The 27424-nt window shown below is 39.1% G+C and overlaps 1 protein-coding gene across 3 annotated transcripts in view; it reads right to left on the reverse strand.

Annotated features, from left to right (window-relative positions):
- SLC25A13 (solute carrier family 25 member 13) overlaps window positions 1-27424 on the reverse strand; it is a 204686-nt gene that overhangs the window by 116444 nt on the left and 60818 nt on the right. The gene's annotated exons all lie outside the window — the stretch shown is intronic.

The raw sequence follows: 27424 nt of genomic DNA on the forward strand, positions 1-27424 counted from the left end.
ATAATTTCAAATGTAACTGTTTTATCCAGGATCATATATGTTTCAGTCTTCCTTCAGGCATGTTTTTGGGTTCTATAATAAAAGTGCAGATACTTTAGCCTAAGATGTGACTGCCTAACAGCAAAATAGAGCAACTTTGTTATGCATTAGTACCCTTATACACCATGCAAAAAATGGTTCACAGATATTGATTCACTACTGGTGTTTACTGACCACGTGTGAATTGACCTAGGGCTAGTACAAGGGGAATACAGATAAATGACACATGAAACATGACCCCAAGGGACTTCTAGTCTAGTGAGGCAGATAGCACTAGTCTAGAAATAGACTAGTGTATAGAGGAAGGACAAATCATAACACAAGAACTAGTATGGTAACAAAAGTCTTTGTGGCAGAAATGGCATTTGAGCTAGGCCTTAAAAAATGAGTACAACTTGGATATGCAGTAATGGGTGTAGACTAGAGGGCACCTCAGGCAGAAGGCTAATGCAAGAAAGCTAAGGAGCGTACAGGGAAACTGATGAGTGACAGATTTTGTCTGGACAGTGGAGTGCATTAAAGAACAATGTAAAATTAGATTAGAAATATAGGACCAGAGGTGGCCTTGAAGCAAGAAAAGGGCCTGGTCATTCTTCTCTAGGAAAAAGGAGTGACTTTAACTTTCTGAAGGTCAAAATGTGGGTCAAATCTAAGCTTTAGGAAGAACATGAGAGGCCAAGGATGTTTTGACTTCCAAAGAGGAAATGGGTCCATAAAAGCTTTCCTAGATTTTATTTTTTAACAACTGCTATTTTAAGTATCCAAATACTTTAATGACACATTGAGATACTCTAAGTTTCCGGAGGATATAGAAGGAGGAAGAAAATAGGAATGCTTTTCATGTCTTTTACAGAAAACTTAGTTACTTTTAAACATCCTATAGAGAGCACACTTTTTTATAAAAACTGTTACAAAGTGAATTTAGCTGTTTCCCAGAATGTCACCCAATTACAATAATGCTACAAAGAAAGGAAAAACTCAGTGTGTTCAATATAATATCTCTGTATCATTAACCATCCAAAACACATCCTTCTCAATGCCTGGGAACACTCAGGAAGAGCATGTGTTACAGGTGAGTACTTCCCGAGCACATTTTATCCTCTACTAAGGTCTCTCTCACCGAGACTCTCTGTGTACGAAGCAAGAACGGGGGCAAATATGAGTCAAACATTCCTGGCTGAACTCAAGGAGCTTACCACCAGCTGTTTGGAGGAAGGGGAGATAGTCATGAGCACACATAACCACTAGAAATTAAGAGTTAACTGTAAAAGAAAAAATAAAGCACTAAGGGGCATAAAAGGAGTGAATTATTCTGCCTGGAAGAGTTGGGGACTGCTTCATGGCAGCATGGTATTTGAAGAACAAATTTTAAAGCTGAAAAGATCTCAGGGATTATCTACTTCAACCTCCTAATTTTACTTGTGAGGAAACAGAAACTGGAAAAAGTTAATGACCTGGGTTAGGCAAAACAACTGGCTTCTGACATTTTGGCCTGAAAACCAGGTCTCCTGGCTTCCATTTAACCTGGGTAGAATTCCAACTGCTGTGGGAAGACGGTGAAACCATGCCCCACAGGATTAAAGAATTTGGTAACTAACAAAAATTTATTGAGCTTGTCTTGCAGGACAGCAGAGAAGAAAACCATTTGTTACAGTTCTCTCTATTTGCCACAAAATTGGCTGACAGACTGAGGCTAGTTGGAACCAACATAGCTGACTGGAGTCTGGGCAGAATAGACTTCCTCCCCTGTTGAGTAACCTTTTGACGTTAGAAGGCCAAAAACTCACCCTCAGTTCAAGCTAATGCCACCACTGTCCAAAGGTGCAACCCATGAAGCAGCATGGAAGGGCAACAGCATGCCCAAGACACTTTCCAAACCCCCTTTCCTTTCAGCCAATCACTAATCACTGTTCAGCACCTAAACTCCACACTCAGAAGCCCTCCCTTAAATCTATGGCTGTAAGGCTGGTAGAGAAAGTCAAACTTGAGCCTGACTCCTGTCCCCTTACTCAGTTGCCTGGCAATAAACTTTCTTGCTACAAAAAACTGGTGCTTTGTGTTTGGCCTTCCATTGTGTGCAGGCAAATGGACCCACTTTGATTTGGTGACAATGGAGAGAGGAGGGAAGGATAGAGAGGACATTCTACACTGTAGACGCAAAGTACAGAGATGAAAACAAATGGATGTGCTGTATTTGGAGAAGCATGTAGGAGTTACCAATTCTCCATCTAGCAGGTCATGAGGAGCAAAAGACTGGCATGAGCGAGATGCCAGCCACCTGGGGTGGACCTTAAGGGCCAAGCAACAGAATCTTGACTTTTTTTTCAGACAGTTAAAAATCACTCAAGGTTTCTGGATTAAGAAATGTCACATTCAAAACTGTTTTAGAAAAAGAACTGGTGTGGAAGATGACTTTAAAGGAGAGATGAGATGTGGGAGACAGCCTGGCAGCCAGGGATCGCAGGGTTCTAAACCTGAGTGGAAGCCCTAGGAATGGAAGCAGAAAAAAGGCTAGAGAAACACAGCGGAGGCGAAAATGATAAAATATGGTTAGGACTGGATGTTGGAGGCCAAGACCAAGGAAACAGGCCAGGATGCTCCCAACATTTCCAACTTGGATAACTGAGTGGGATGATGATACTACCACCAAAGATAAAGAAGAAAGAAGAAAAAAAGGTAAAAATTGGAAAGAAGGGACCTGTGGGAGAATGTAACCAACTGTGACTGTGTTTGAGGTACCAGTGGGACATGTAGTACAGTGTCCAGCCAGAAGCCAAAAGAGACTCAATGGACTCAAGAGAGATGCTGGTATGGGCAGAACTGTGTCCCCCATCCCCCAAAACCCCAACCCCTAGAACCTCAGAATGTGACTTTATTTGGAAATAGGGTGGCTGCAAATGGAACCAGTTAAGATGAGATCATAGTGGAGTTGGGCAGGCACCTAATCCAATGTGACTGGAGTCTTTTTTATAAAAGAGGGAAATTTAAAAACAGACATGCACACAAGGACAAAACCAAGTAAAGATGAAGGTAGAGATCAGGGTGATGCTTCTTCAAGCCAAAGAACACCAAAGGTTGTCCGCCCACCACCAGAAGACAGGAAAGAAGCATGGAACAGATTCTCCCTCACAGCCCTCAGAAGAAACCAACCCTGCTGAACCTCCACCTTGGATATCTAGCCTCCAGAACTTGGGACAACTAATTTGTTTTTTGTTTTTTTTTTTAAAGCTTCCCAGTTTGCGGTAGAGTACTTTGTTACAGCAGCCTGAGGAAACTAATATAGAGGCCAAGATTGGAAACACAGATCTGGCAGTTTTTAAAGAAAGGTTACTTAAAGCTGTGAATAAAAGTGCCCACAAGCATTTCATTTAGAGATGTTTCCTTTTCCTCTTAAGACATGCTCTAATAAAAGAAGACCTTAAGTAATCACCGGCAGGCCTGCCACACTCTAGAATTCTGAAGCAGGACACAGGACAATGTGTTTCTGGCCTTTGCTTCCCAGTTGGCACGCCTCCCACATCCCCCAATCCTGCTAAGCAGGCACCCACAGCCACACAGCCACACAGTGCTGCTCTCCAGGGGAACTTGCTGGCAGTTTGTTGAGGCAGAAAACAATCATATTTGCTTAATTACCCCTTCACAGACATTAGGTTCATTAAACAGAATCACACTATGCGTTATCTAGAAAAAGGATGTTTTTGGTTTCATAGTCTGAATAAAGACAGGCTTAATATATATATGAAAGGCTTATATAAAAAAAGGCATATATAGGAGACCATATACATATGCAAGGCTTATAATATTTAAAGGCATATATATAATATATATTTTATATATGACTATACATACATATAAAAAATATATATATATATGTATGAACAAAGCCTTGTCTGGCAATGTCAACGTTTCATAACTGATAATGGCCAATAAATACTCTGGTATTTTAGGCATGTTACTGATACCAAAAGTTATGTAATTGGTAATCTTGTTAGATATGAGTATTATACATCTATGCAGGAGGTGTATAGATGAACCATGAAATCATAATGTATTATTGTTCACCAAGATCATTTTGGATTTTCAAGGTAATCTGACTAGAAAGCCATGAGAATAATTATATAGTACTATATTACTTTACAGCACGATACCTAAAAATGTTTATATATAATATAAATTATATTTTATATACATATTATATATAATATATATCATACGTATATACATATGATATATATAACATATATATCATACGTATATACGTATGATATATATAACATATATATCATACATATATATGATATATATATAGACAAACAGTGCTTCCGTCTTGCTTTACAGATTTAATGAGCATTAACATAAGTTACAACAAAGAATTCAGGCTTAATCAAGTTCAGACCCGGCTGGTGAACTCACTTAGTTCCTTTTCCACCCCGCAACTTCCAGAACTTCTTTGACAATGTTAGATTCTCTTTAAAACGAATCATGCAGCTCTGATTAACTCTATGACTACAATCTAAGGAACAGTATTTGCCACCACACTCATCTGCAGGAACTAATAGTAGAACATGGGTCAGCTAACATGAAAGCAAATGCACAAGTCACATTTCCACAGGCCTATACCACTCAGAGATTAGGGGAGGGTAAGTTTCTAACTACTCTATTTCATGGTTCCGATGCTACTGGATATTTTTTGTAAGCCAGTCATTTTTGTTTTACAAAGCACTAAAGCTGCTGTTCTCCTTCTGGAAGCCATTTATAACAGTAGCGACTTTGTAACTCCTTTATAGTCCAAGTAATAATAAAATAGCCAAAGCACTGCATAGTACTATAAAATACTGGGCCAAAGAAAGAAGAATTGAAAAGTGAATTGCATCTGTATGCTATGCTTACACAATGTAAATATTAATCATTTATCACATATGTGGAAAGGTACTACAAGATATATGCCAAAATGATGATGGTGCTTCTTCACTGTAGCATAACTTTAGGTCCCTGCTCCCCCAGCTTTGCAAGGGATAGCAGTTAGCCTGGAGATATTTGAAATATAATACAGAATACAGACTGAAAATTATGATATTATGGAAAAAGGGTTAAGTAACATAGGAGAATTGGAAATAAACGACTCAATGAATTCAGAGGAGGGAAAGATTACTGTCATGTTAAGTGAAAGGAGATGGAGAAAGCCTTACTGAAATTGGGAACACATGACATCAGAAGGAAGATGTGTTCAGTGAACATGAGCGCAGTCTTGCAATAAAAGTGAAATGTGATCAAGTAAAGATGGGAGATTGGGGAGGAGAGTCCACCAGCTGAAGTTTGACTTCAGTGCCTATTCTACATGTTTGGCAGAGGGCAGTTCCAGGGACACAATCTCTGCTCCCCAGAACTGGTAGTCCGGAGGGGCAGAAGGTAAGCCAGGAACCAACGAAGGAAGACCAGAGATGAAGAATCACAAGAAATGCATATTTGCTGGAGAAAAACTAGAACAGAAAATATAGTGCCAGGGTTGGGCGTGGCAGCTCATGTCTATAATTCCGGCACTTTGGGAGGCCACGGCAGGAGGATCACTTGAGTCCGGGAGTTCAAGACTGCGGTGAGCTATGATTGCACCACTGCACTCCAGCCTGGGCTACAGAGTGAGACACCATCTACTAGAAAAAAAAAAAAAAAAAAAAAGAAAAGAAAAGAAAGAAAAAATCCCCACAAAGTTGCTCACATCCTGATTATGAGGTCCTGTGATGGTAGAACAAGATCTGATAATTTTAGCAATGTGATCAATTTGTGTATCGGAACATTTAATCTGACAGAGGAGTGTTAAATGAACTTAAGGGGAAGAGACCGGAGTTGAGGAGATGCGATGGCAGAATCCAGGGAAGAGCTAGGAAAGCCTGAATGAGAAAGAAAGAAAGAAAGAAGGGCACTTTATACCAAGGGCTGGGAGTGCAGCATCTCCAGAGGACAATTTGACAACACAGCAAGACTCTCAAAGATGTCTTTATGGCCACTCTGGGTAGCCTATGGGTTAGCCCTGCTCCACAAGAAGCAGTTAGAAAAAAACAAAAACAAAAAAACACCTCTTTACTCCTCGACCACCACAATCGCACTTCTAGGTGTTTATCCTAAAAAATTATTTATAAATGGGTGCAAACTTTAATCTATAGGGATATTTACCCAGCACAGCTGGTAATGGTGAAAAAAGTACAAACAACCTCAATATACAACAATATGTGATGGACTAAATACAGAACATTGATATGCAGGATACTATCCAACCACTAAAAGTGTTATAAACAAATCCATGGTAGTAAGTAAAAAATCATTTACACAATGATGTGTAGAAAATGATTTGTTTCTTAAAAATGGACAATAATATTTTGCACACACACAAAGTCTGAAGGAGGCACACCAAAGTGTTGACAGTGGATATCATCTCTAGGTGGTTAAATTGTTAGAAATTTAAGATGTTTTTTCTGCTTGTCCATATTTTCTAATCCTTTCAATAATATACATACTGCACTGTTCTTATAGTAAGAAAAAAATAAAAATTCGTATGAAACAAAATAGCAAAGTCCTCAACTTAGTGTCAGGAGGACTATATAAGAGATCTGGGGAGAGGAAGACAAATTGAAAAAAGAAACGAAGGATCTGAAAGAATCACACTAACAGACAACCTCCAGCTCTTCTCTTCCTCTCTGTCCTTGCTTATTCTCACTCAGCAGAGGCTTAGACCCCATGTGATCCCTTTCATCTCCTGCCTGGCTCCTATCTCCAGGCCAACTCTGTGGCTACGAAAGTTTAAGCAACAGCACATAAGGAATTGGTCTGTTCATACTTCAGGAAGTTTGATTGTAGACAATGTACCATCAAAATCCAATTACCACTTTTACTGAAGGTTCCTAACCACAAGAGTACTTCACAAAAATAACTTCTCCTTATACCTCTTCTGTGTGTAACAACAGAAGCCAAGCAATTGTCCAGGGTCAATGGCAGAGATGAAAGTAAAATCTAACTCCAAAATCACAGTTCTAACCATCAGACCACCCACGTTTAAGTATATGTGGGTGTTAAGAAAAATCTGGAACTGGACTCTCCTGTGATCACCAGTTTATCCAAATTTATCCAAAAAGCTTTGGTCTCCATGATTTTTAACATCTTTTAATAGCTTTTGGCTTTTATAGCTCTTCTCTTTCCCGCCCATATTCCTTGCAAATACATATTATTCAGGCAACCAAGCTGTAAACCAAAAATAAAATTCTAAGACCCCCTCAATGGACTTCCTTCTTAGCCAAGGCACTCTTCAAATTTAACCTAAAAGACTGTTTCTGGCCATGACGGGAAGTGGGGGTTGGACATGCCTCATTATATCTTAAGTCTGATAAGAAATATTCACAATCTATTCTCTCTGAAGCCTGCTACCTAAGGGCTTCATCTGTACAATGAACACTTTGGTCTCTACCATCCCTTATCTGAACCCAGACATTTCCTTTCTAATAATCTCAGGTCTTTAGGTAAACTCCAACCAATTGTCAACCAGAAAATGTTTACCTCTACCTATAACCTGGAAGCCCTCGCCCCACTTCGAGTTGTCCCACCTTTCTGGACAGAATCAATGTTATTTCTTAAATGTAATTGATTGAAGTCTCATGTTTCCCTAAAATGTATAAAACCAAGCTGCACCCTGACCACCTTGGGCACATGTTCTCAGGATCTCCTGAGGGCTTGTATCACAGGCCATGGTCACTCATACCTGGCTCAGAATAAATCTCTTCAAATATTTTACAGAGTCTGACTCTTTTTTTTTTTTTTTTTTTTTTTGAGATGGAGTCTCACTCTTGTTGCCCAGGCTGGAGTGCAATGGTGTGATCTCGGCTCACTGCAACCTCTGCCTCCCGGGTTCAAGGAATTCTCCTGCCTCAGCCTTCTGAGAAGCTGGGGATTACAGGTGTGCGCCACCACTCCCGGCTAATTTTTGTATTTTTAGTAGAGACGGGTTTTCACCATGTTGGCTAGGTTGGTCTCAAATTCCTGACCTGAGGCGATCCACCCGCCTCGGCCTCCCAAAGTGCTGGGATTACAGGTGTGAGCCACCACGCCGGCCCCAGAGTCTGACCCTTTTTGATAACAAAGCAAATGTGTACCCTGTTCCTACTATATGATAAGCCATGCCCCAGGCACTAAGGATACCTCAAAATTGACAACATCTATGTCCTCAGGGAACCACATTTGCAGGTGGGTGGAGGATGAGCACATGCATACATAAAAATTCCAGAATTAGACAACCACTGCATAGGGTAAAATAGAGCAATGCCTTGGAATCATGCTTCTCAGCCCCAGATATTCTATTTCATTGGTCTGTAGAGGGGCCTAAACACTCAATTGTTTTTTTTTTTTAACTTCTCAAGTGATTGTACTACATAGCCAGGCTTGAAAATCAACTCCAGGAGAGTAATGGGGTTGGGAGATGAAGCTACTTTGCCTAAAATGGTCAGGAAAAGCCTCTGTTGAGGAGGTATTGAGATCTGAATGGTGAAAAGCAGCGGCCAAGAGTTGGAGGACAGGGATGTGAGGAGAAACATCAGTGCCCGCACCAAAGCAGGCCACCCTTGGTAAGTTCCAAGGGGCAGGGAGACCTCGAGCAGCTGGAGAGTAGAGAAGGCAGGGGAAGGGAAAGGGGATAAGGATGAGGAAGGTGCCGGGCATAAAAGGATGCCTGGATTTTATTCCTAGGGAAATCAGCTGCTGTTGAAGGGTTTTATGCAGGGGAGTGATGTGACTCGCCTCAGAGTTAGAAAGGTTACGAAGAACACTCAAGACACTGTGGAGCACGGGCCGCCGGGTGAAGCAGTGAGCCCAGTTAGAAGCGGCTGCAGTAGGCTAAACCTGGGTCGTAGCAAGAGAACCAAGGAGCAGTCAAATCTGGGATACATTTTCTAAACGGCTGTTAAGGCTTAATTATGTGGGGTCTGCGGGGGTCCTGTCCTGGAAGTCACAGCAAGCAGGTTTTAAAGCCCAGGAGCTGGTCAGCCCCTCCTCATCAAGAGGAGGCCCAGTGGCCAGGGGCTGCAGGGGCTATGGCAGTCACAGGCACAGACTCGGAGGCTTGGAGGTCACTGAGGATATGAAAACTACCAGTTAGGCAGATGAAGAGGGTGCTCCTAAGTAAAGATTTTTATTTAATATGCTAGTTGATGGTCAGCAAGCACACAAACGAAGACTCATGGCCCCAATTTTGCAAATTCATGACTATTGTTTCTAATCTGATCTGAAAAGAGACAATGAGCGATTACCTAATCTTCTAAAACCATCAGGAATAAGGTGGACAGAAGCCGAGTCCTAGTCTTACCTTTGCCTAACTGGCTGAATGACCTTGTCGGACAAGTTGGAACAGATATCCTTTCTTGTTCCATAAAAGGTGCTTTTCTCGGATGCCTTTCATTCTAAAATCCTGTTTTCTTCCATTTTAGGTTACAGGCAGCCATTCTGTACCCACCCTGACTCCAGAAAGGACCTTGGCATTCCCTGGAGTGCATCTGTTCTGAGGCCAGCAGGGCTCTTCAGCTCTACTATGTACTCTGGTTCAAATCTCACTGCAGTGTTTGCCAAGGGCCTATTTAAATTCATTGGCTCCAATGAAATCTGGCAGATTGAATATTGTTCAAACAAGCAGGCTACTGCCTGGCTTTAAAAACCTATTAAAGATTTTTATTGGCAATTTTACTGTATTGTCATCATGAATTTGGCCTATAAATATCACCTCTGCATATATCACTGCCTCCATATTGGCAAAAGCATATATATATACGCTCTCATAATTGTGAGCTTAACTCAGTAAGTGATCTGTCCATACTGCCAGCTCTACTTGGCAGCCCATCGCCTTGCAGCTGACTCCAAACAGCAGTCAAGTTGCCCAAGGCTGACTGTGCCAACCAGGGGGATTTACTGGGGTATTCTTATACCCCCAACATTCTCTTTCTTATAAGATGGATCAAGCACATTTGACAGGTATGATTCATCCCTTTTCTAGTTCTCACTTGCTAGTACGTAGTTAATTCAAGTAACACTAAAAAATGTCTTTACTCTTCCTATACCCCATTTATTCTTTCCCTCCCTGTAAAATAACCATTGCCCAATGAGATGAGAAGAATCTGCCCCAGTGTCCTTGCCACCTCCTTCAATCTCTCATCTTTTAACCTTCAAGTCATAAAAATGCTCCAATCATAGCCAATCCCTAAAAAGATGATACTACATCAAGGAAAAGAACCACTACAAGCTTTTAAAACTAGAGACAAATCATATTCACCATCTCCATAATTCTTTAGATAAATATCCTTTATTTCTTAAATACTAGTAGACATCATTTAAAAACCCCGAAAAGCTATCTTATTATACTACATTGTTCCTATTTTGTATAATTACCAACACTGAGAGCAGAATTTAATAATGTGCATGACAAATAGTCTGCATTTTAATTACATCATGGATATTTTGAGATCTACCAAAGACTTCTTTTTAAAGGAAAAGTCTACTAAGTTTAAACAAACAAAAAACACCATAAACACCTCATTTTAAATTACGTATTGCCTTCAAAGCAGGAGGAAATCAAAAGAGGTAGAGAAAGACCATTGAGGAAAAAATGGAAAAGTAATTGTAAACCATGATGGAAAACTGATTAAGGCAAATAAAGCAGATTTAAAAATGTAGGTTTCCTAAATCTTTCTTTGTTCTACTAATTAAGGCTGGATAAAAAGGTCTCAATGTTATTAAAATGGCAAATGAAGAAGGATAATGGGGAAACCACAAATAAGAAATCAGTAACTGAAAAGCCAGCAGGCATATGAATTTGTTAGTTAGCATATACTGGCCTACACTATATAAAGTAGCATGTTGGTTTATTCTCATTACCACTGGATAACCAAGTACTTTGAATGCACCCAAGGACAGAAAGACTGGCCTGCATGCAAGGGCACACACTGCCAAATCCTTCACTTCTCTAACCATAGTCTCCAGTATGATCATTCCCTTGATTTAGGGCTGAAAAGCACAAAAGTACCTACAGGGTACCGAAGGCACAGCCCGAGGAACAGAATTTTCCCATACATACTTTTAGTCAATGCCCACATTACCTATGTTTGTTCTCAGCTCAAATAACATTTTAAAATACCAAAAATTGATTGAGCTAAATGATTTTTTAATTGGAACACAATGCCTTTCTCAATAGGTTTTTCTGAATCTCTGAAGCAAGGTAATGATGATTAAAACAATATTCTAAAACAAACAAAAGGCATATAAGCATCGGCACACAAAAAGTGACAAGAACAAACATGCTATTTTCTTGCAACTGCCGTTGATCAATTTTGTCACTGTTAAAAAAATAAAAATACATCGGCAGTAAACTAAAATTTTTAAAAAATACATGAAATCAAAATTATACTGATTCCTCTTTAAGAAACATTATCAATTACTCGGGAACATTTTAGCATTTTCTTTCATTCAACTATAATTCTTACATTTTGGATATACACAAAACCTCTCTTGATGTGACTGTAATAAAAGCCCTTGGCAAAGCAAAAATTAAATGACTGAAATAGGCCTTATCATTTTAAGAAATAAAATTATTCATGGTGTGGGCAAGAAGAAATAAAAATACCCAGGCTTGAGCCAGAATATCACAAAAAAAAGCCAACATTAATATCTGCTGTGCCAGCTGAATTCAAATTAACCCAATTTTTACATGTTAATTAAACCAGCTATTTTCTTCTTATTGTATTTTTGCTTCTTAAATAGTAGAGTCTACAAGTGATTCCCAACAGACTTGTTCCAACAACAATGACGTATTCATTTACTTCTATTATGACCATACAATACAGTAACTGAGCAGTAATTTTTCACAGTCAATTACATGTGTGGTTCTTTATGCTTAAAGATGCTGAAATAATGTGTACTATAGAGCCATATGCCTGAATCTCTAGTCTGCCAGAGGCAGTTGCCTGGGTAACACATTTTCTCTCTGGTTTAGCATAACCCTTCATTGAATATCATTAGGTGTCATTAAATAGCAAACATTAACATGAACTTCAATATACTACTTAGATAGAGTCATTTTACCCATGTAAACAAGTGTTCCATCATTTATCTAAGCTTAAAATAGATTATGATTTTCTGTATTTAAGACCATAAAAAAGAAAAAAAAAAGTGCCCATGTGTTGATTTCAGATTGAATTTGCAGAAATTTCTGATGACATAAGAGAACTCAGACCAAGTTTCAGAATAATATTTCATAATATTATGGTCATAATATTCAATGTAAGCAAAGAAAGATTAGGTTTTAAGACATACTCGATCCTATAAAATAATTCCATCAATTGTATCTCAGATGAAAGATTATTGCACCCTCTTTAATAAGGACTGGGGAGAATGCACTCAAATTCGGCAACAAAATGAACTTAAAGAATAAGGTGCTTAAAAATCGAGGTATATAGGAATAAATACAAAGTATGGGATCCATTGTGCATTATCTAAAATTTTTTTACAGCTTTATTGACATATAATTGACAAAAATTGTATATATTTAAAGTGTACAATGTGTTATTTTTATATACATATACACTGAAAAATGATTATCACAATCAAGCTAATTAACACATGCACCACATAGTTGTCTCATAAAGTTAAAATATTTTAAATGTTCAAAATTTAATGAAGTACTATATGGTTTAGATGTGGCAATATATAGTTTATACAGGGTGTTCTAGAGCAATGTCTGCATTAAGAGTAGCAGCTGGGGAAAAAAAAAAAAAAAAAAGAGTAGCCGCTGTCTCACTCTCCATCAGCCTACACCACCCCAAACAAGCATCCACATCTAAGAGAAACAATGTGCTTTTTCTACAGTCTCAACAGTCCTAATCCTATTACCACTCCCAAACCAAGGAATTATGATGTTTCTGAGATACATCATAATTTCAGATGAACCTAAATTCAGCCTGTAAGCAATCACAGCTTTTCCTCTATTATCCACATTACAAAGGGGCTCCAAATTGTCAATGTTAATTTTAGAAGACACATATAAAAAGAAAATGAATCATCAAATGGCACTACTACCCCAATTTATTTTCTTACCACTCCTAGTATAGGAGAAGGGTAGATTCTAAAATCCTGGCAGCAAGGGCAGGGGGACTCACAGAAGTTCAAAGGTCAGCATCAAAGCTGTCCACAGTCAACTTAGAATAACAAAAGAGAGAGGTTGGCCAAGAATAAATGAGTTCTTCTTGGTTATGGGGAATGAGATTCCAGATACTACTATGATGATGAAGTGGAATTTTTTTTTCTTTTTCTTGCACCTGTTTCCTAATGCAGAGTAAGAAAGAAATAGCCACACAAAATGGTGCAACTTGGACTTGGGTACCATGCTCCTACCTCCACTGCTCCAAAAATATTCATCTGTTTGCAAAAGTAAATAGAACCTCAATCACGAGTTCAGTCCAGGGGCTGGGAAGTAGTTAGCAGGAAAAAAATTATTTGGTTTTAATTGTGTATTCCATTTTGGTTTCAGCACTCTGTTTTGAATGAATGTTTCTATGAGGCAAATTACAAAAAACAAATTGACAGCAAGGATAAATAAATCTTTAAGCAAAACATTTTCAAGATATACTGGTATCAGGAGAAATTAAGTTGCATCTCTAATACCTCCATGACAATTCACATTCTGAATGATTATCTAAGACATTCTACAACTTCAAATAAAATTTTAAGAAATTAAAACTAAATTGTATAAACGGTAGTGACTGGGAAAAGTAGTCTAATACCTTATGAAATGTTATAAATAAGAATTAAAATAAAAAGTGATTTCTAAAGCCGGGCACAATTGCACGTGCCTGTGTTCTCAGCTGCTCGGAAGGCTAAGGTGGGAGGGTCATTTGAGCCCAGGAGTTTGAGACCAGCCTGGGCAACAAAGTGAGCTCTCATGTCCATTTTTTGTAAAAAAGGTAAAAAGTAATTTCTGCTTACAATATTCTGATTAAGTAGCATTTCTAGATTTTACTCCAAATCCACAATAAACAGAATACTACTATTCCCACCTCTATTCCCAATACAGATTAAAATTTTACTACATGAACATAATTTGCTTGCTTAAAAACTGGCACAAGATCTGGTAAAGAAAAAGATATACACATCTTTCATATTTAGTCATGTTTTGTTATACAAATAGCCACACCAAAATACAATGAATTCACCTATTAACACAGGCCACCTGTGAATATAGATTTTCCGAAAATAACCAAAGGAATTTATTATGACTGTTTGAGCCCATTCTATTTAGGTTCATATTTTATTTTGCTCATGGAAGAACCTATATAAATGCTGAAAAGCAGTTAAGAAAAATTTTCTGTCCCAAGTGATCTGGCATGTTTCCCCATCCTATGCCATGCTGTCTCTGCACTTCTTACCAAGTTCTATGTCTAAAGGTCTCCTAACAATTTCAAGCTTTTTAAAAACGCAGGCCATTACAACACAGAACAGTAACTGTAAAAGATCATCAAAATTAGAAACTGTTGGGAGTACCTTATATTTTTGCAAGAGGAAATTAAGCTACACAACTTTTGAGACTCTCTTGCATTTTCTTTTTTTTTTTTTTCTTTTTTTTTTTGAGACGGAGTCTTGCTCTGTCCCCCAGGCTGGAGTGCAGTGGCGCGATCTTGGCTTACTGCAAGCTCCGCCTCCCGGGTTCACGCCATTCTCCTGCCTCAGCCTCCCGAGTAGCTGGGACTACAGGCGCCCGCCAACACGCCCAGCTAATTTTTTGTATTTTTAGTAGAGACAGGGTTTCACCGTGTTAGCCAGGATGGTCTCGATCTCCTGACCTCGTGATCCGCCCGCCTCGGCCTCCCAAAGTGCAGGGATTACAGGCTTGAGCCACCGCGCCCGGCCTCTCTTGCATTTTCTCGGTATAAGTATTGCAGAAAAGCAACATCAATATTTTAATGCTTTTTCCTTCAGAAATTGTTTACTGCTTTATTTCTTAACTTAGCAAAAAAAAAAAAACAAAACTCTATACCAGGCATGGTGGCTCCCGCCTGTAATCCCAGCACCTTGGGAGGCTAAGGCGGGCGAATCACCTGAGATCAGGAGTTCGAGACTAGCCTGGCCAACATCGTGAAACCCCGTCTCTACCAAAAATACAAAAATTAGCCAGGTGTGGTGACACACGCCTGTCATCCCAGCTAATCAGAAGGCTGAGTGAGGCAGGAGAATTGCTTGAACCCAGGAGGCGGAGGTTGCAGTGAGCTGAGATCACACCACTGCACTCCAGCCTGGGTGATAAAGTGAGAGTCTGTCTCAAAAAAAAGAAAAAAACTCTAGAAGAAAGTACTGAATCAGAAAATCTTAAGGCAAGAGAAGGTGGGTTTCAATATGAATTACATGTTCAGCTAAATCCTTAGGTGCTTTCAGGGTTTTGCCCAAGTAGATGTAATATCCTCAGTGAATCTAAAAAATTATATTCTAAATAACTTGAGGAATAATGTGAACAGCCAAAATTCACTAAAAGTGCAGTGACATGGCTGTCTTTACTTAACTCTACTGCAGAAGGCAGTTAACTTACCAGACCATAAGCCATAAATGAGTGAGGACGTGCCAAATGGTTGGAATCCACCAACACTTTGGGACATGAGTCCAGTCCTTTATAAGGATGCTGAAGAGTGCGGCAGGATTCTCAAAAATATGAGAATCTAATCCTATATATAGGTGGTTTTTTCGACACAAAGAATCCCTGGGAATAAGTTTACAAAAACTAGAACAACCCCAAAATACTGTGGAAGCAGCCTACTTGGGGAGGAGAAAAGTGAAGACAGGAGAAGAAAAAAGATTTGCTCAAAGTTTTAGACCTGTTACAAAAAAAAAAAAAAAAGAGGCTCCATAAAATATTACAGTGGTCCTGGGAGAAAAATGACAGAAGAGATTTTAACATGTAAAAATTCAAAGAAGGAACCATAGAGAGAAATCTAAGAATCCCACCTCTTCTGGATAATACCTCACATGTGCATGGAACATTATGTGTTCAATCCATTCAAATTAGACAAATATTTATGGAGTGCTACTATGTGCCAGCCATGTTCTAGGATCTGCAGACTCAGCAGTGAACACAACAGACAAAAATCCCTGCTTTCCTGGAGCTTACAGTCAAGTGTGTGGGAAAGAGGAGGAGACAAAAAAACAATTAATGAAACCCACATGTATTACACAAGATAACTACCATGAGAAAACCCTAAAGGAAGTGAGTGAGATTCTTAGGGGAAGTGCCTTACAGAAGGAAGAGGAAGTACAAGGCCTCTAGGTGGGACCAAGCACGGTGTGTTCAAGGTGCGGCAAGAAGACCAATGTCACCAGAACAAAGTAATTAAGGGAAAGAGCAGCAGATGAAGTGAGGGGCTGGGGAGGTAACGTAAGGAGAGAGTACCACAAGGCCTTGTTGGCAACGAGAAGGGCTTTGGCTTTTACTCTGAGTGAAAATGGAGAGTCATAAAGGGTTGTGAGCCAGAGAGTGACATAATCCAACTCAGATTTTAACAGAATCACTCTGGCTGCACAGGAAGATTTGGTGAGAAGTTACTACAATAATCCAGGTGAGAGATGGTCATGCCTGCATCTGGATATGGAGTAATATCCTCCATAATGCTGAGTAGAATATTTAAAAAGTAAATCAAGTAAAATGCAGGGTCACGTCATTGGGTGTTCGATCACTCAGTGGGAATGATTCTACAGAACTAGCCAACTGGAAGCCACGCACCAATCACCAGTTGCATTACATCTGAATTTGCATTGATATAGAGTGAACTAATTGAGTTGTACTATTTTCTTTTCTTTTTTTTTTTTTTTTTGCTTTATTTAATAAACTGTTCTTGAAACTGTACTTGCAAAGAAAATAAAAATGAAGCAGACCTGCAGGGGTGTGTACATTTACTATCTTACTGCCCATTTGAAGCATCTTCACTAGCAGTTGGTGTAGCACCATCTTTGCTATTTTGGGTATAGACTGAATGTGGGCTGTGTGTTGGAAACCAACCTGATGAGTCTTTTACTAAGCACTTCTTATTGGACACCCTGGTCAGAGAGCCTCAAGTCATCAATCCTTCACAGATGACCACAGCAGTTATGAACCACAGTTGGAAACTTCTTTATATATTTTTTTCTATATGACTTTATGAAACAAGACCAAAAACAGAGCTTGTCTTAGAGTTTGCCTTTGAATTTTTTCTTATTTAGGGACTTGACTCCAGACTTATTTACTGGGTCTCTTTCTTGGTCAACTTTCCAGCATCTTCCTTTTTTTGTATTATCCTTGCTGGTGTCGTGAAGCCTGAACAGCAGTTGCTGCTACTGTCTCCTTTCCAAGAAATTGGGCAGAGGACGATACATATACTGAGAGTGAGGCCAACTAGACTGGATGTAAGATTTGAAGAGAGGTGTGAAAGAAAAGAAGCAAGCAAGGATGTCTCTAGAGTTTGGGGCCTGAGCAACTGCAAGACAGAATCTACTGAGCAAGCAATAGGAAAGAATGCTTGGAGAGTGAAGGCTCAGGAGCCTAGGTCAGGACATGTGAGGTTTGAGGGGCCTATTAGGTATGCAAATGGAATATCACAGAAGCAGCAGGGAGGAGAGGGCTGAAGACATAAAAGTAGAAGTTATGAAGTATTTAGCACCATGAGATGGGACAAGATCACCCAAAAAGTAGTTAGGAAAAACTAGAGATGTGAGAACCAGTAAGGTCTGAGGGATGCAAGGGAACATGGTGTACTGAACATGAAGTAGTATTGCAAAAAGGGGTAAGAGGCAAATGTGTTAACCTGAGAACTAATATTATCATTGGATTCTGCTGTGAAGATCACAACAAGGGCAGATTAGAGCATAGTAGAGCAGCAGAGGAAACTTGGGGAGAGTGGATTCAAGAATGAATGGGCAGGCTGGGTGCAGTGGGTCACACCTGTAATCCCAGCACTTTGGGAGGCAGAGGTGGGTGGATCACTTGAGGCCAGGAGTTTGAGACCAGCCTGGACAACATGGTGAAACCCTGTCTCTACTAAAAATACAAAAATTAGCTGGGCATGGTGCCATGCTCCTGTTATTCCAGCTACCCAGGAGGCTGAGGCAGAAGAATCGCTTGAACCCAGGAGGCGGAGGCTGCAGTGAGCTGAGATCATGCCACTGCACTCCAGCCTGGGTGACAGAGCAAGACTCCATCTCAAAAAAGAATGAATGGGCAGAGGAATTAATTGTAAGGGCCAGAATAGACAGTGCTTTTGATGAGTGTTGCAGAAAGAAGAGAAATGGAGCAGAATCTGAAGAGGAAAGTGCAATTATGAGTTTTTCTTCACATGGAAGGTCTGTTTGCCACCAGGAAAGATGCCAGGAATTGGGGAAGAAAAGTAGGAGGTGAGGGAAGGAATAAGGGAGGGAAGGAATGAGAGGAGGAAGGAATGTTGGAACAATATCTGTAGGTAAATTGAGAAGGGAAAGCTAACTAAATTTCCCTGGAGTTTATTTCACTGGGTGACAACACAAGCATTCGCCGAGCAAGTAACAACCCCATTTAATCAGATGAGAAAGCAGGCTCACATGGGATAGGTCACTTGTCTAAGATCCCACAGATTTTAAGAGACCTAGTAACATGTGTTTTTTGACTACTATCAGTGATCCTTTCACTATGTAATGCTTTTCCCATGCAAAAGACCCACTGTTATCAGGATAGCAGTTAGCAGGAGGAATAGGAGTGACTCTTTAACATCGAAGCCCTTTCCTGTATGAGTGGACAGGGAAGCAGACAGCATAGGAAGTGTTCGGTGCAAGGAATGCAGAACATAGGAGCGAGTGAGATGGTATTCTGAGAGTAAAGTTCATCTCATCATTAGGGTTTGTCCATTGCTCTTTGAAAACAGCCCTAAAATGATTTGGGAAAAGATCCTGATGACCCAAATAATGTAAACCTTAAAAGCACTGGTCTGTAAACTTTAACAGATATTGGAATAAACTGGAAAAATAATTTTAAATGTATACGCTTACATTATGCAGCCATAAAAAGGAATGAGGAAGATTTCTTTGCATATTTATAGAATGATCTTCAAAACATATGACTAAGAGATAAAAGCAACTGTGTGTGTGTGCTATGTGTGTGTGTGCATGTCTGTCTGTCTGTCTTCCCTGGAGACTAATATTACACAAATGCTGTGATGGTTAATTTTATGTGTTACCTCGATAGCAACATGTGGCAGTCAGATTAAACATTATTTCTGAGTGTGTCTATATGGGTGTTTCTGGATGAGATTTGCATGTAAATAGGCAGTCTGGGTAAAGTAGATTGCCCTCTCAATGTGGTAGGCAACATCCAATCCACTGAGGTCCTGAATAAACCAAAAAGGTGGAGAAAGGGATAACTTGCTTTCTCCACCCAAGTGTTAGAGCTGGAACATGGATCTACTCCTGCTCTCAGACTGGGAAGTACACCGTTGGCTCCCTGGTTCTCAGGTTTTTAGACTCAAACTGAACTACACCATTGGCTTTCCCAGATCTCCAGCTTGCAGACAGCTGATACTGGGAATTCTCAGCCTCCACAGTCATGTGAGACAAGTCCTTATAATAAATGTCTTTATTTATTATTTACATGTATATTTACATGTGTATTTGTCTCTCTTTATATAAATATACATATATACCCACATATGTGTGTGTATATATACCCTATTGGATCTGTTTCATGGGCAAACCCTAGTACACATGCACAAATACTACATATATACACAAACATACACACTCCCTCAAAGGAGCGTATATATAGTATATTGAGTTGATAGAGCTGCCTTTTGGATATGAATGGGGAAGGAAAGATGAACATAAATACACATATCAATTTACTTATATTTGGGGAAAAAAATACCCTGTGGGAAGAGAAACCAAAAAACTAATACAAAAAAGAATGACCTATAAAAAGGAAGGAAGAGTCAGGGTGAAAAGGATGGGCATGTTAAGACAGACTTCCCTGAGCATACCTTCCTTCTGTTGTATAGTTTTGATTTGGGAAACATATGTTTTACATACTCAAAAATTAAATTAAGTTGAAAATAAAAAAGGCAATCCCTAAAAATTGAAAATAAACTGAAAAAATGAACCTACCTATATATATTAAGTTGGTGGCAAAACCACACAGAATTAAATGAATTCTTTCCAATAACTTTAGAATACAGTATTTTAACTATATATACTTTGTGGAGCACAGTCTAAGTACAACAGATCTGAAAAGAAATCTTAAACTTCATTCAGTACCTAACTGTTGGCAGCAATAAAGGTGTTACTATTTTTGATATATCCTACACATGGCAAATATGTAATACTGTGAATGTTGGTGGTAACCAGGAATTTTCAATGAAAGAGCAGAGATAGAAAAATCAAAAAAATAAAATTACTTTGGATTTAACTGTGTCAATTTATCTTTACATTTGAAATATCAGCATGAATGGAAAACTTTTTCTCTAATGAATTGAAAAGGCAACAGCTAGGTGCGGTAGTTCACACTTGTAGTTTCAGCACTTTGGGAGGCCAATGCGGCGGGATCATTTGAGCCCAGAAGTTCAAGACCAACCTAGGAAACACAGGGAAACCCCATCTTTACAAAAAAATTTAAAAATTTAGCCAGCCATGGTGGTGTGTTCTTGTGGTCCCAGCAACTCCGGAGGCTGAGACAGGAGGACCACTTGAGCTGGGAGGTTGAGGCTGCACTGAGCCATGATTGTGCCACTACACTTCAGCCTGGACAACAGGGCAAAACCCTAACTAAAAATAGTAATAATAAATAAAGAGAAGAGAAAAACAAAAGGTCTCAAAGTAGTGACAACACAAAAGAAGGAAGCACACCTAATCCCCAGATTGTGGTCTATAAATACAACTGCCTACTAAAAAGAAGGGCTCCAGAAAGAAAGGTTGGATTACCCACAAAGGGAAGCCCATCAGACTAACAGTGGATCTCTCTGTAGAAACCCTAAAAGCCAGAAGAGAGTGTGGGCCAATATTCAACATTCTTAAAGAAAAGAATTTTCAACCCAGAATTTCATATCCAGCCAAACTCAGCTTCATAAGCGAAGGAGAAATAAAATACTTTACAGACAAGCAAATGCTGAGGGATATCATCACCACCAGGCCGGCCTTACAAGAGCTCCTGAAGGAAGCACTAAATACAGAAAGGAAAAACCGGTACTAGCCGCGCAAAAACAAACCAAAATGTAAAAACCATCAACACTATGAAGAAACTGCATCAACTAATGGGCAAAATAAATGGCAAGCATAATAACAGGATCAAATTCACATATAACAATATTAACCTTAAACGGGCTAAATGCCCCAATTCAAAGGCACAGACTGGCAAATGGGATGAAGAGTCAAGACCCATCAGTGTGCTATATTCAGGTGACCCATCTCACATGCAAAGACACACAGGCTCAAAATAAAAGGTTGGAGGAATATTTACCGAGCAAATGGAAAGCAAAAAAAAGCCAGGGGGTACAATCCTAGTCTCTGATAAAACAGACTTCAAACCAACAAAGATCAAAAAAGACAAAGAAGGGCATTATATAATGATAAAGGGATCAATCCGACAAGAAGAGCTAGCTATCCTAAATACATATGCAGCCAATACAGGAGTACCCAGATTCATAAAGCAAGTTCTTAGAGACCTACAAAGAGACTCAGACTCCCACACAATAATAGTGGGAGATTTTAACACCCCACTGTCCATATTAGACAGATCAAAGAGACAGAAAATTAACAAGGATATTCAGAACTTGAAGTCAGCTCTGTACCAAGCAGAACTAACAGACAGCTATAGAACTCTCCATCCCAAATCAAAAGAATATACCTTCTTCTCAGCACCACATAGCACTTATTCTAAAATCGACCACATAATTGGAAATAAAACACTCCTCAGCAAATGTAAAAGAATGGAAATCAAAACAAACAGTCTCTCAGACCACAGTGCAATCAAATTAGAACTCAGCATTAAGAAACTCACTTAAAACCACACAGCTGCATGGAAACTGAACAACCTGCTCCTGAATGACTACTGGCTAAATAACGAAATTAAGGCAGAAATAAATAAGTTCTTTGAAACAAATGAGAACAAAGACACAATGTACCAGAATCTCTGGGACACAGCTAAAGCAGTGTTTAGAGGGAAATTTATAGCACTAAATGCCCATAGGAAAAAGCGGGAAAGATCTAAAATCGACACTCTAATCATCACAATTAAAAGAACTAGAGAAGCAAGAGCAAACATATTCAAAAGCTAGCAGAAGACAAGAAATAACTAAGATCAGAGCAGAACTGAAGGAGACACAGACACAAAAAAACGCTTCAGAAAAAATCAATGAATTCAGGAGCTGGTTTTTTGAAAAGATTAACAAAATAGATAGACCACTAGCCAGACTAATGAAGAAGAGAGAAGAATCAAATAGATGCAATAAAAAATGAAAAAGGGGAGATCACCACTGATCCCACAGAAATACCAACTAGCATCAGAGAAAATTATAAACACCTCCACACAAATAAACTAGAAAATCTAGAAGAAATGGATAAATTCCTGGACACATACATCCTCCCAAGACTAAATTAGGAAGAGGTTGAATCCCTGAATAGACCAATAACAAGTTCTGAAATTGAGGCAGTAATTAATAGCCTACCAACCAAAAAAAGTCCAGGACCAGATGGATTCACAGCCAAATTCTACCAGAGGTACAAAGAGGAGCTGGTACCATTCCTTCTGAAACTATTCCAAACAATAGAAAAAGAGGGATTCCTCCCTAACTCATTTTATGAGGCTAGCATCATCCTAATACCAAAATCTGGCAGAGACACAACAAAAAAAGAAAATTGCAGGCCAATATCCCTGATGAACATTTATATGAAAATCCTCAATAAAATACTGGCAAACCAAATCCAGCTGCACATTAAAAAGCTTATCTACCATAATCAAGTAAGCTTCATCCCTGGGATGCAAGGCTGGTTCAACATATGTGATAATCAATAAACGTAATCCATCACATAAACAGAACCAATGACAAAAACCACATGATTATCTCAACAGATGCAGAGAAGGCCTTTGATAAAATTCAACATCCCTTCATGCTAAAAACACTCAATAAACCAGGTATTCATGGAACGTATCTCAAAAAGAATAAGAGCTATTTATGACAAACCGACAGCCAATATCATACTAAATGGGCAAAAGCTGGAAGCATTGCCTTTGAAAACTGGCACAAGACAAGGATGCCCTCTCTCACCACTCCTATTCAAAATAGTATTGGAAGTTCTGGCCAGCGCAATGAGGCAAGAGAAAGAAATAAAGGGTATTCAAATGGAAGAGAGGAAGTCAAATAATCTCTGTTTGCACATGACATGATTGTATATTTAGAAAACCCCATCGTCTCAGCCCAAAACCTCCTTAAGCTGATAAGCAACTTCAACAAAGTCTCAGGATACAAAATTCTTGTGCAAAAATCACAAACATTCCTATACACCAATAAAAGACAAACAGCCAAATCATGAGCAAACTCCCATTCACAATTGCTACAAAAAGAATAAAATACCTGGGAATACAACTTACAAGGGATGTGAAGGACTTCTTCAAGGAGAACTACAAACCACTGCTCAAGAAAATAAGAGAGGACACAAACAAATGGAAAAACATTCCATGCTCATGGATAGGAAGAATCAATATCGTGAAAATGGCCACACTGACCAAAGTAATTTATAGATTCAGTGCTATTCCCATCAAGCTACCATTGACTTCCTTCACAGAATTAGAAAAAACTACTTTAAATTTCACATGGAATCAAAAAAGAGCCCGTATAGCCAACACAATCCTAAGCAACAAGAACAAAGCTGGAGGCATCACGCTACCTGACTTCAAACTATACTATAAGGCTACAGCAACCAAAACAGCATGCTACTAGTACCAAAACAGATATATAGACCAATGGGACAGGACAGAAGCCTCAGAAATAACACCACACATCTACAACCATCTCATCTTTGACAAACCTGACAAAAACAAGCAATGGGGAAAGGATTCTCTATTTAATAAATGGTGTTGGGAAAACTGGCTAGCCATATGCAGAAAACTGAAACTGGATCCCTTCCTTACACCTTATACAAAAATTAACTCAAGATGGTAAAGATTTAAATGTAAGATATAAAACCATAAAAACCCTAGAAGAAAACCTAGGCAATACCATTCGGACACAGGCATGTGCAAAGACTTCATGATTAAAACACCAAAAGCAATGGCAACAAAAGCCAAAATTGACAAATGGGATCTAATTAAACTAAAGAGCATCTGCACGGCAAAAGAAACTATCATCAGAGTGAACAGGCAACCTACAGAATGGGAGAAAAATTCTGCAATTTATCCATCTGACAAAGGACTAATATCCAGAATCTCCAAGGAACTTAAATAAATTTACAAGAAAAAAACAACCCAATCAAAAAGTGGGTAAAGGATATGAACAGAACACTTCTGAAAAAAAGACATTTATCATCCAACAAACATATGAAAAAAAGCTCATCATCACTGGTCATTAGAGAAATGGAAATAAACACCACAATGAGATACCATCTCACTCCAGTTAGAATGGAGATCATTAAAAGTCAGGAAACAACAGATGCTGGAGAGGATGTGGAGAAATAGGAACACTTTTACATTGCCGGTGGGAGTGTAAATCACTTCAACCATTGTGGAAGTCAGTGTGGTGATTCCTCAAGGATCTAGAACTAGAAATACCATTTGACCTAGCAATCCCATTACTGGGTATATACCCAAAGGATTACAAATCATTCTGCTATAAAAACACATGCACACGTATGTTTATGGCAGTACTATTCACAATAGCGAAGACTTGGAACCAACCTAAATGCCCATCAATGACAGACTGGATAAAGAAAATGTGGCACGTATACACCATGGAATACTATGCAGCCACAAGAAAGAATGAGTTCATGTCCTTTGCAGGGACATGGATGAAGATGGAAACCACCATTCTCAGCAAACTAACATAGGGACAGAAAACCAAACACCGCATGTTCGCACTCATAAGTGGTAGTTGAACAATGGGAACATATGCACACAGGGAGGGAAACATCACACACTGGGGCCTGTCGGGGGTTTGGGGGGCAAGGGGAGGGATAGCATTAGGAGAAATACCTAATGTAGATGCCGGGTTGATGGGTGCAGCAAACCACCATGGCACATGTATACCTATGTAACAAACCTGCACTTTCTGCACATGTATCCCAGAACTTAAAATATAATAATAAAAAAGGGGGGGGGACTTCAAGAAGAGCAACTGATTCCAGGTTTGGGGCAGGAAATATATAAAATAACAACCTATTTTGCCAGAAACAAGGAAGCTACCAAAAATCAATGGATCACATCAAAAAGGGCAAAAGAGATAATATAAAAGGGTTTCTATTGGCCAAAGATGAGATATTGCAATTAAAACACAAACATATAAAAACCTGTAAGTTCATAATAATCAATACAAAAAAGACCCCAATTCCCCCACCCTACAAAACACAACTCATTGAAGTTACAACAGCACCAACTCGTTATGCTGAGAATTGGCTCAGACCAAATAAGTAATTGCATTGACTCTCATCTCTAAGCATACATCTCACAGCCTGCCTCTCTAATTGCATGTTTAACAGGGATGTCAATATTCAAATGTCCTAAAGAACTCTTAATTTTGCTTCCAAACCTACTCTTCCCCCAACATTCCCTATCTCATTTGCTTATATTGCCATTCCCCATATTTCATATCTAATCCATCAATAAAATCCCAAATCCAACCACTTCTTACCATTCAACTCTAGTCTTGCCATCACCTTTTACACAGATTACTGCAGCACAGTCCTAATTTCCATTTCTTCCACTTTTTACACAGATTACTGCAGCACAGTCCTAATTTCCATTTCTTCCACTGTCACCCACTTCATCCCATTCTCTCAAATCAGCCAGGCAAAACCTTTCAAAATGTAATGCAGATCATGCTATTCCCACGCTCAAAACCCTCCAATGACTTCTGCTACTCTCAAAATACAATTCTACAACATCTGCATAACCTGGCCCTGGGATACATTTTATACTTCTTTCACTCTCCTATCAAACCTCTCTACTAGCTGGTCTCTTTGCTGCTTCTCAAACATGCCAAGCACCCTCCCCTCTCCGGCTCTTTGCACCTGTTATCCCCTCTATCCTTCTCTATTGAGAAGGCTCAATCCCTAGAGTCTCCCACGGCTTACTCCTTCATTCAAGTCTTTGCCCTAATGTCACTTTTCAGAGAGATCTTCCCTGACCACTTTATCAACCATAGCACTTTAATAAATATAACAACCTACCTCTATATCATATATATATCACGTGATATAGATCATGTGATATATACATGATATATATATATATATATCTTTTGTTTACATTATCTGTTTGCTATATAAAAGCACACTGTTTAGAACAGTGTCTGGCACATAGTTGGTGTCAATATATATTTGTTAAATGTGTTACCAAATCTGAAATTAATCTATATTTTTCAAGTATCAAGGTTCTCTCAGATTTGTAGCAGAAGGCCATTTTACCTTACCATATATCATTTATTTCAGAGACTAAGTTACTCTAAAATTTCTGACAATTAAGTTCTTTCATCAGTTATCTTCTTTCACCTTTTGCTTATTCCAGACTGAAGATCTCAAAACCTTTACATCAGATTGCAAGAGAAGTCTTACTTTACTCTCAAAAACCTTCATTAAAATCTGTGAATCTCACTGTATTTACTAGGAAGCAACTCACTGACAATCATGGCACAATTATGCCACAATCAATGGGAAAGTTGGGTACTACATCTCCTAACATTTTTGTCTTAGTCCATTTTATGCTGCTAGAACAGAATTACCTGAGACTGAGTAATTCATTTTAAAAATTTACTTCCTCACTGTTCTGGGATTTGGAAGTCCAAGATCAAGGCACTGACATTGAGGGCTTTCTTGCTGGGTTGTCCCAGGATGGAAGGCATCACATGGGCAAGGGAAAGAGAGGGGGAAGAGGACAAACTCATCCTTTGATAAGAAACCCACTCCTGAGATAAAGAACCCACTCCCACATACCACATGCCTGCGATAAAAGCATTAATATATTCATCTCTTAAAGGTCCCCACTTCCCAACACCGTTGCAATAGACTAAGTTTCCAACACATGAACTTTCAGGACACATTCAAACTATAGCAGTTTTGCTTCATGAATTCCTCATAGCTCAGTACAAGACTGTTTTAATTTAAGCAACTCCACATCCTGTACCTCTAA

Source organism: Nomascus leucogenys, chromosome 11 (genome assembly GCF_006542625.1).
Source record: "Nomascus leucogenys isolate Asia chromosome 11, Asia_NLE_v1, whole genome shotgun sequence".
Lineage (NCBI taxonomy): Eukaryota > Metazoa > Chordata > Mammalia > Primates > Hylobatidae > Nomascus > Nomascus leucogenys.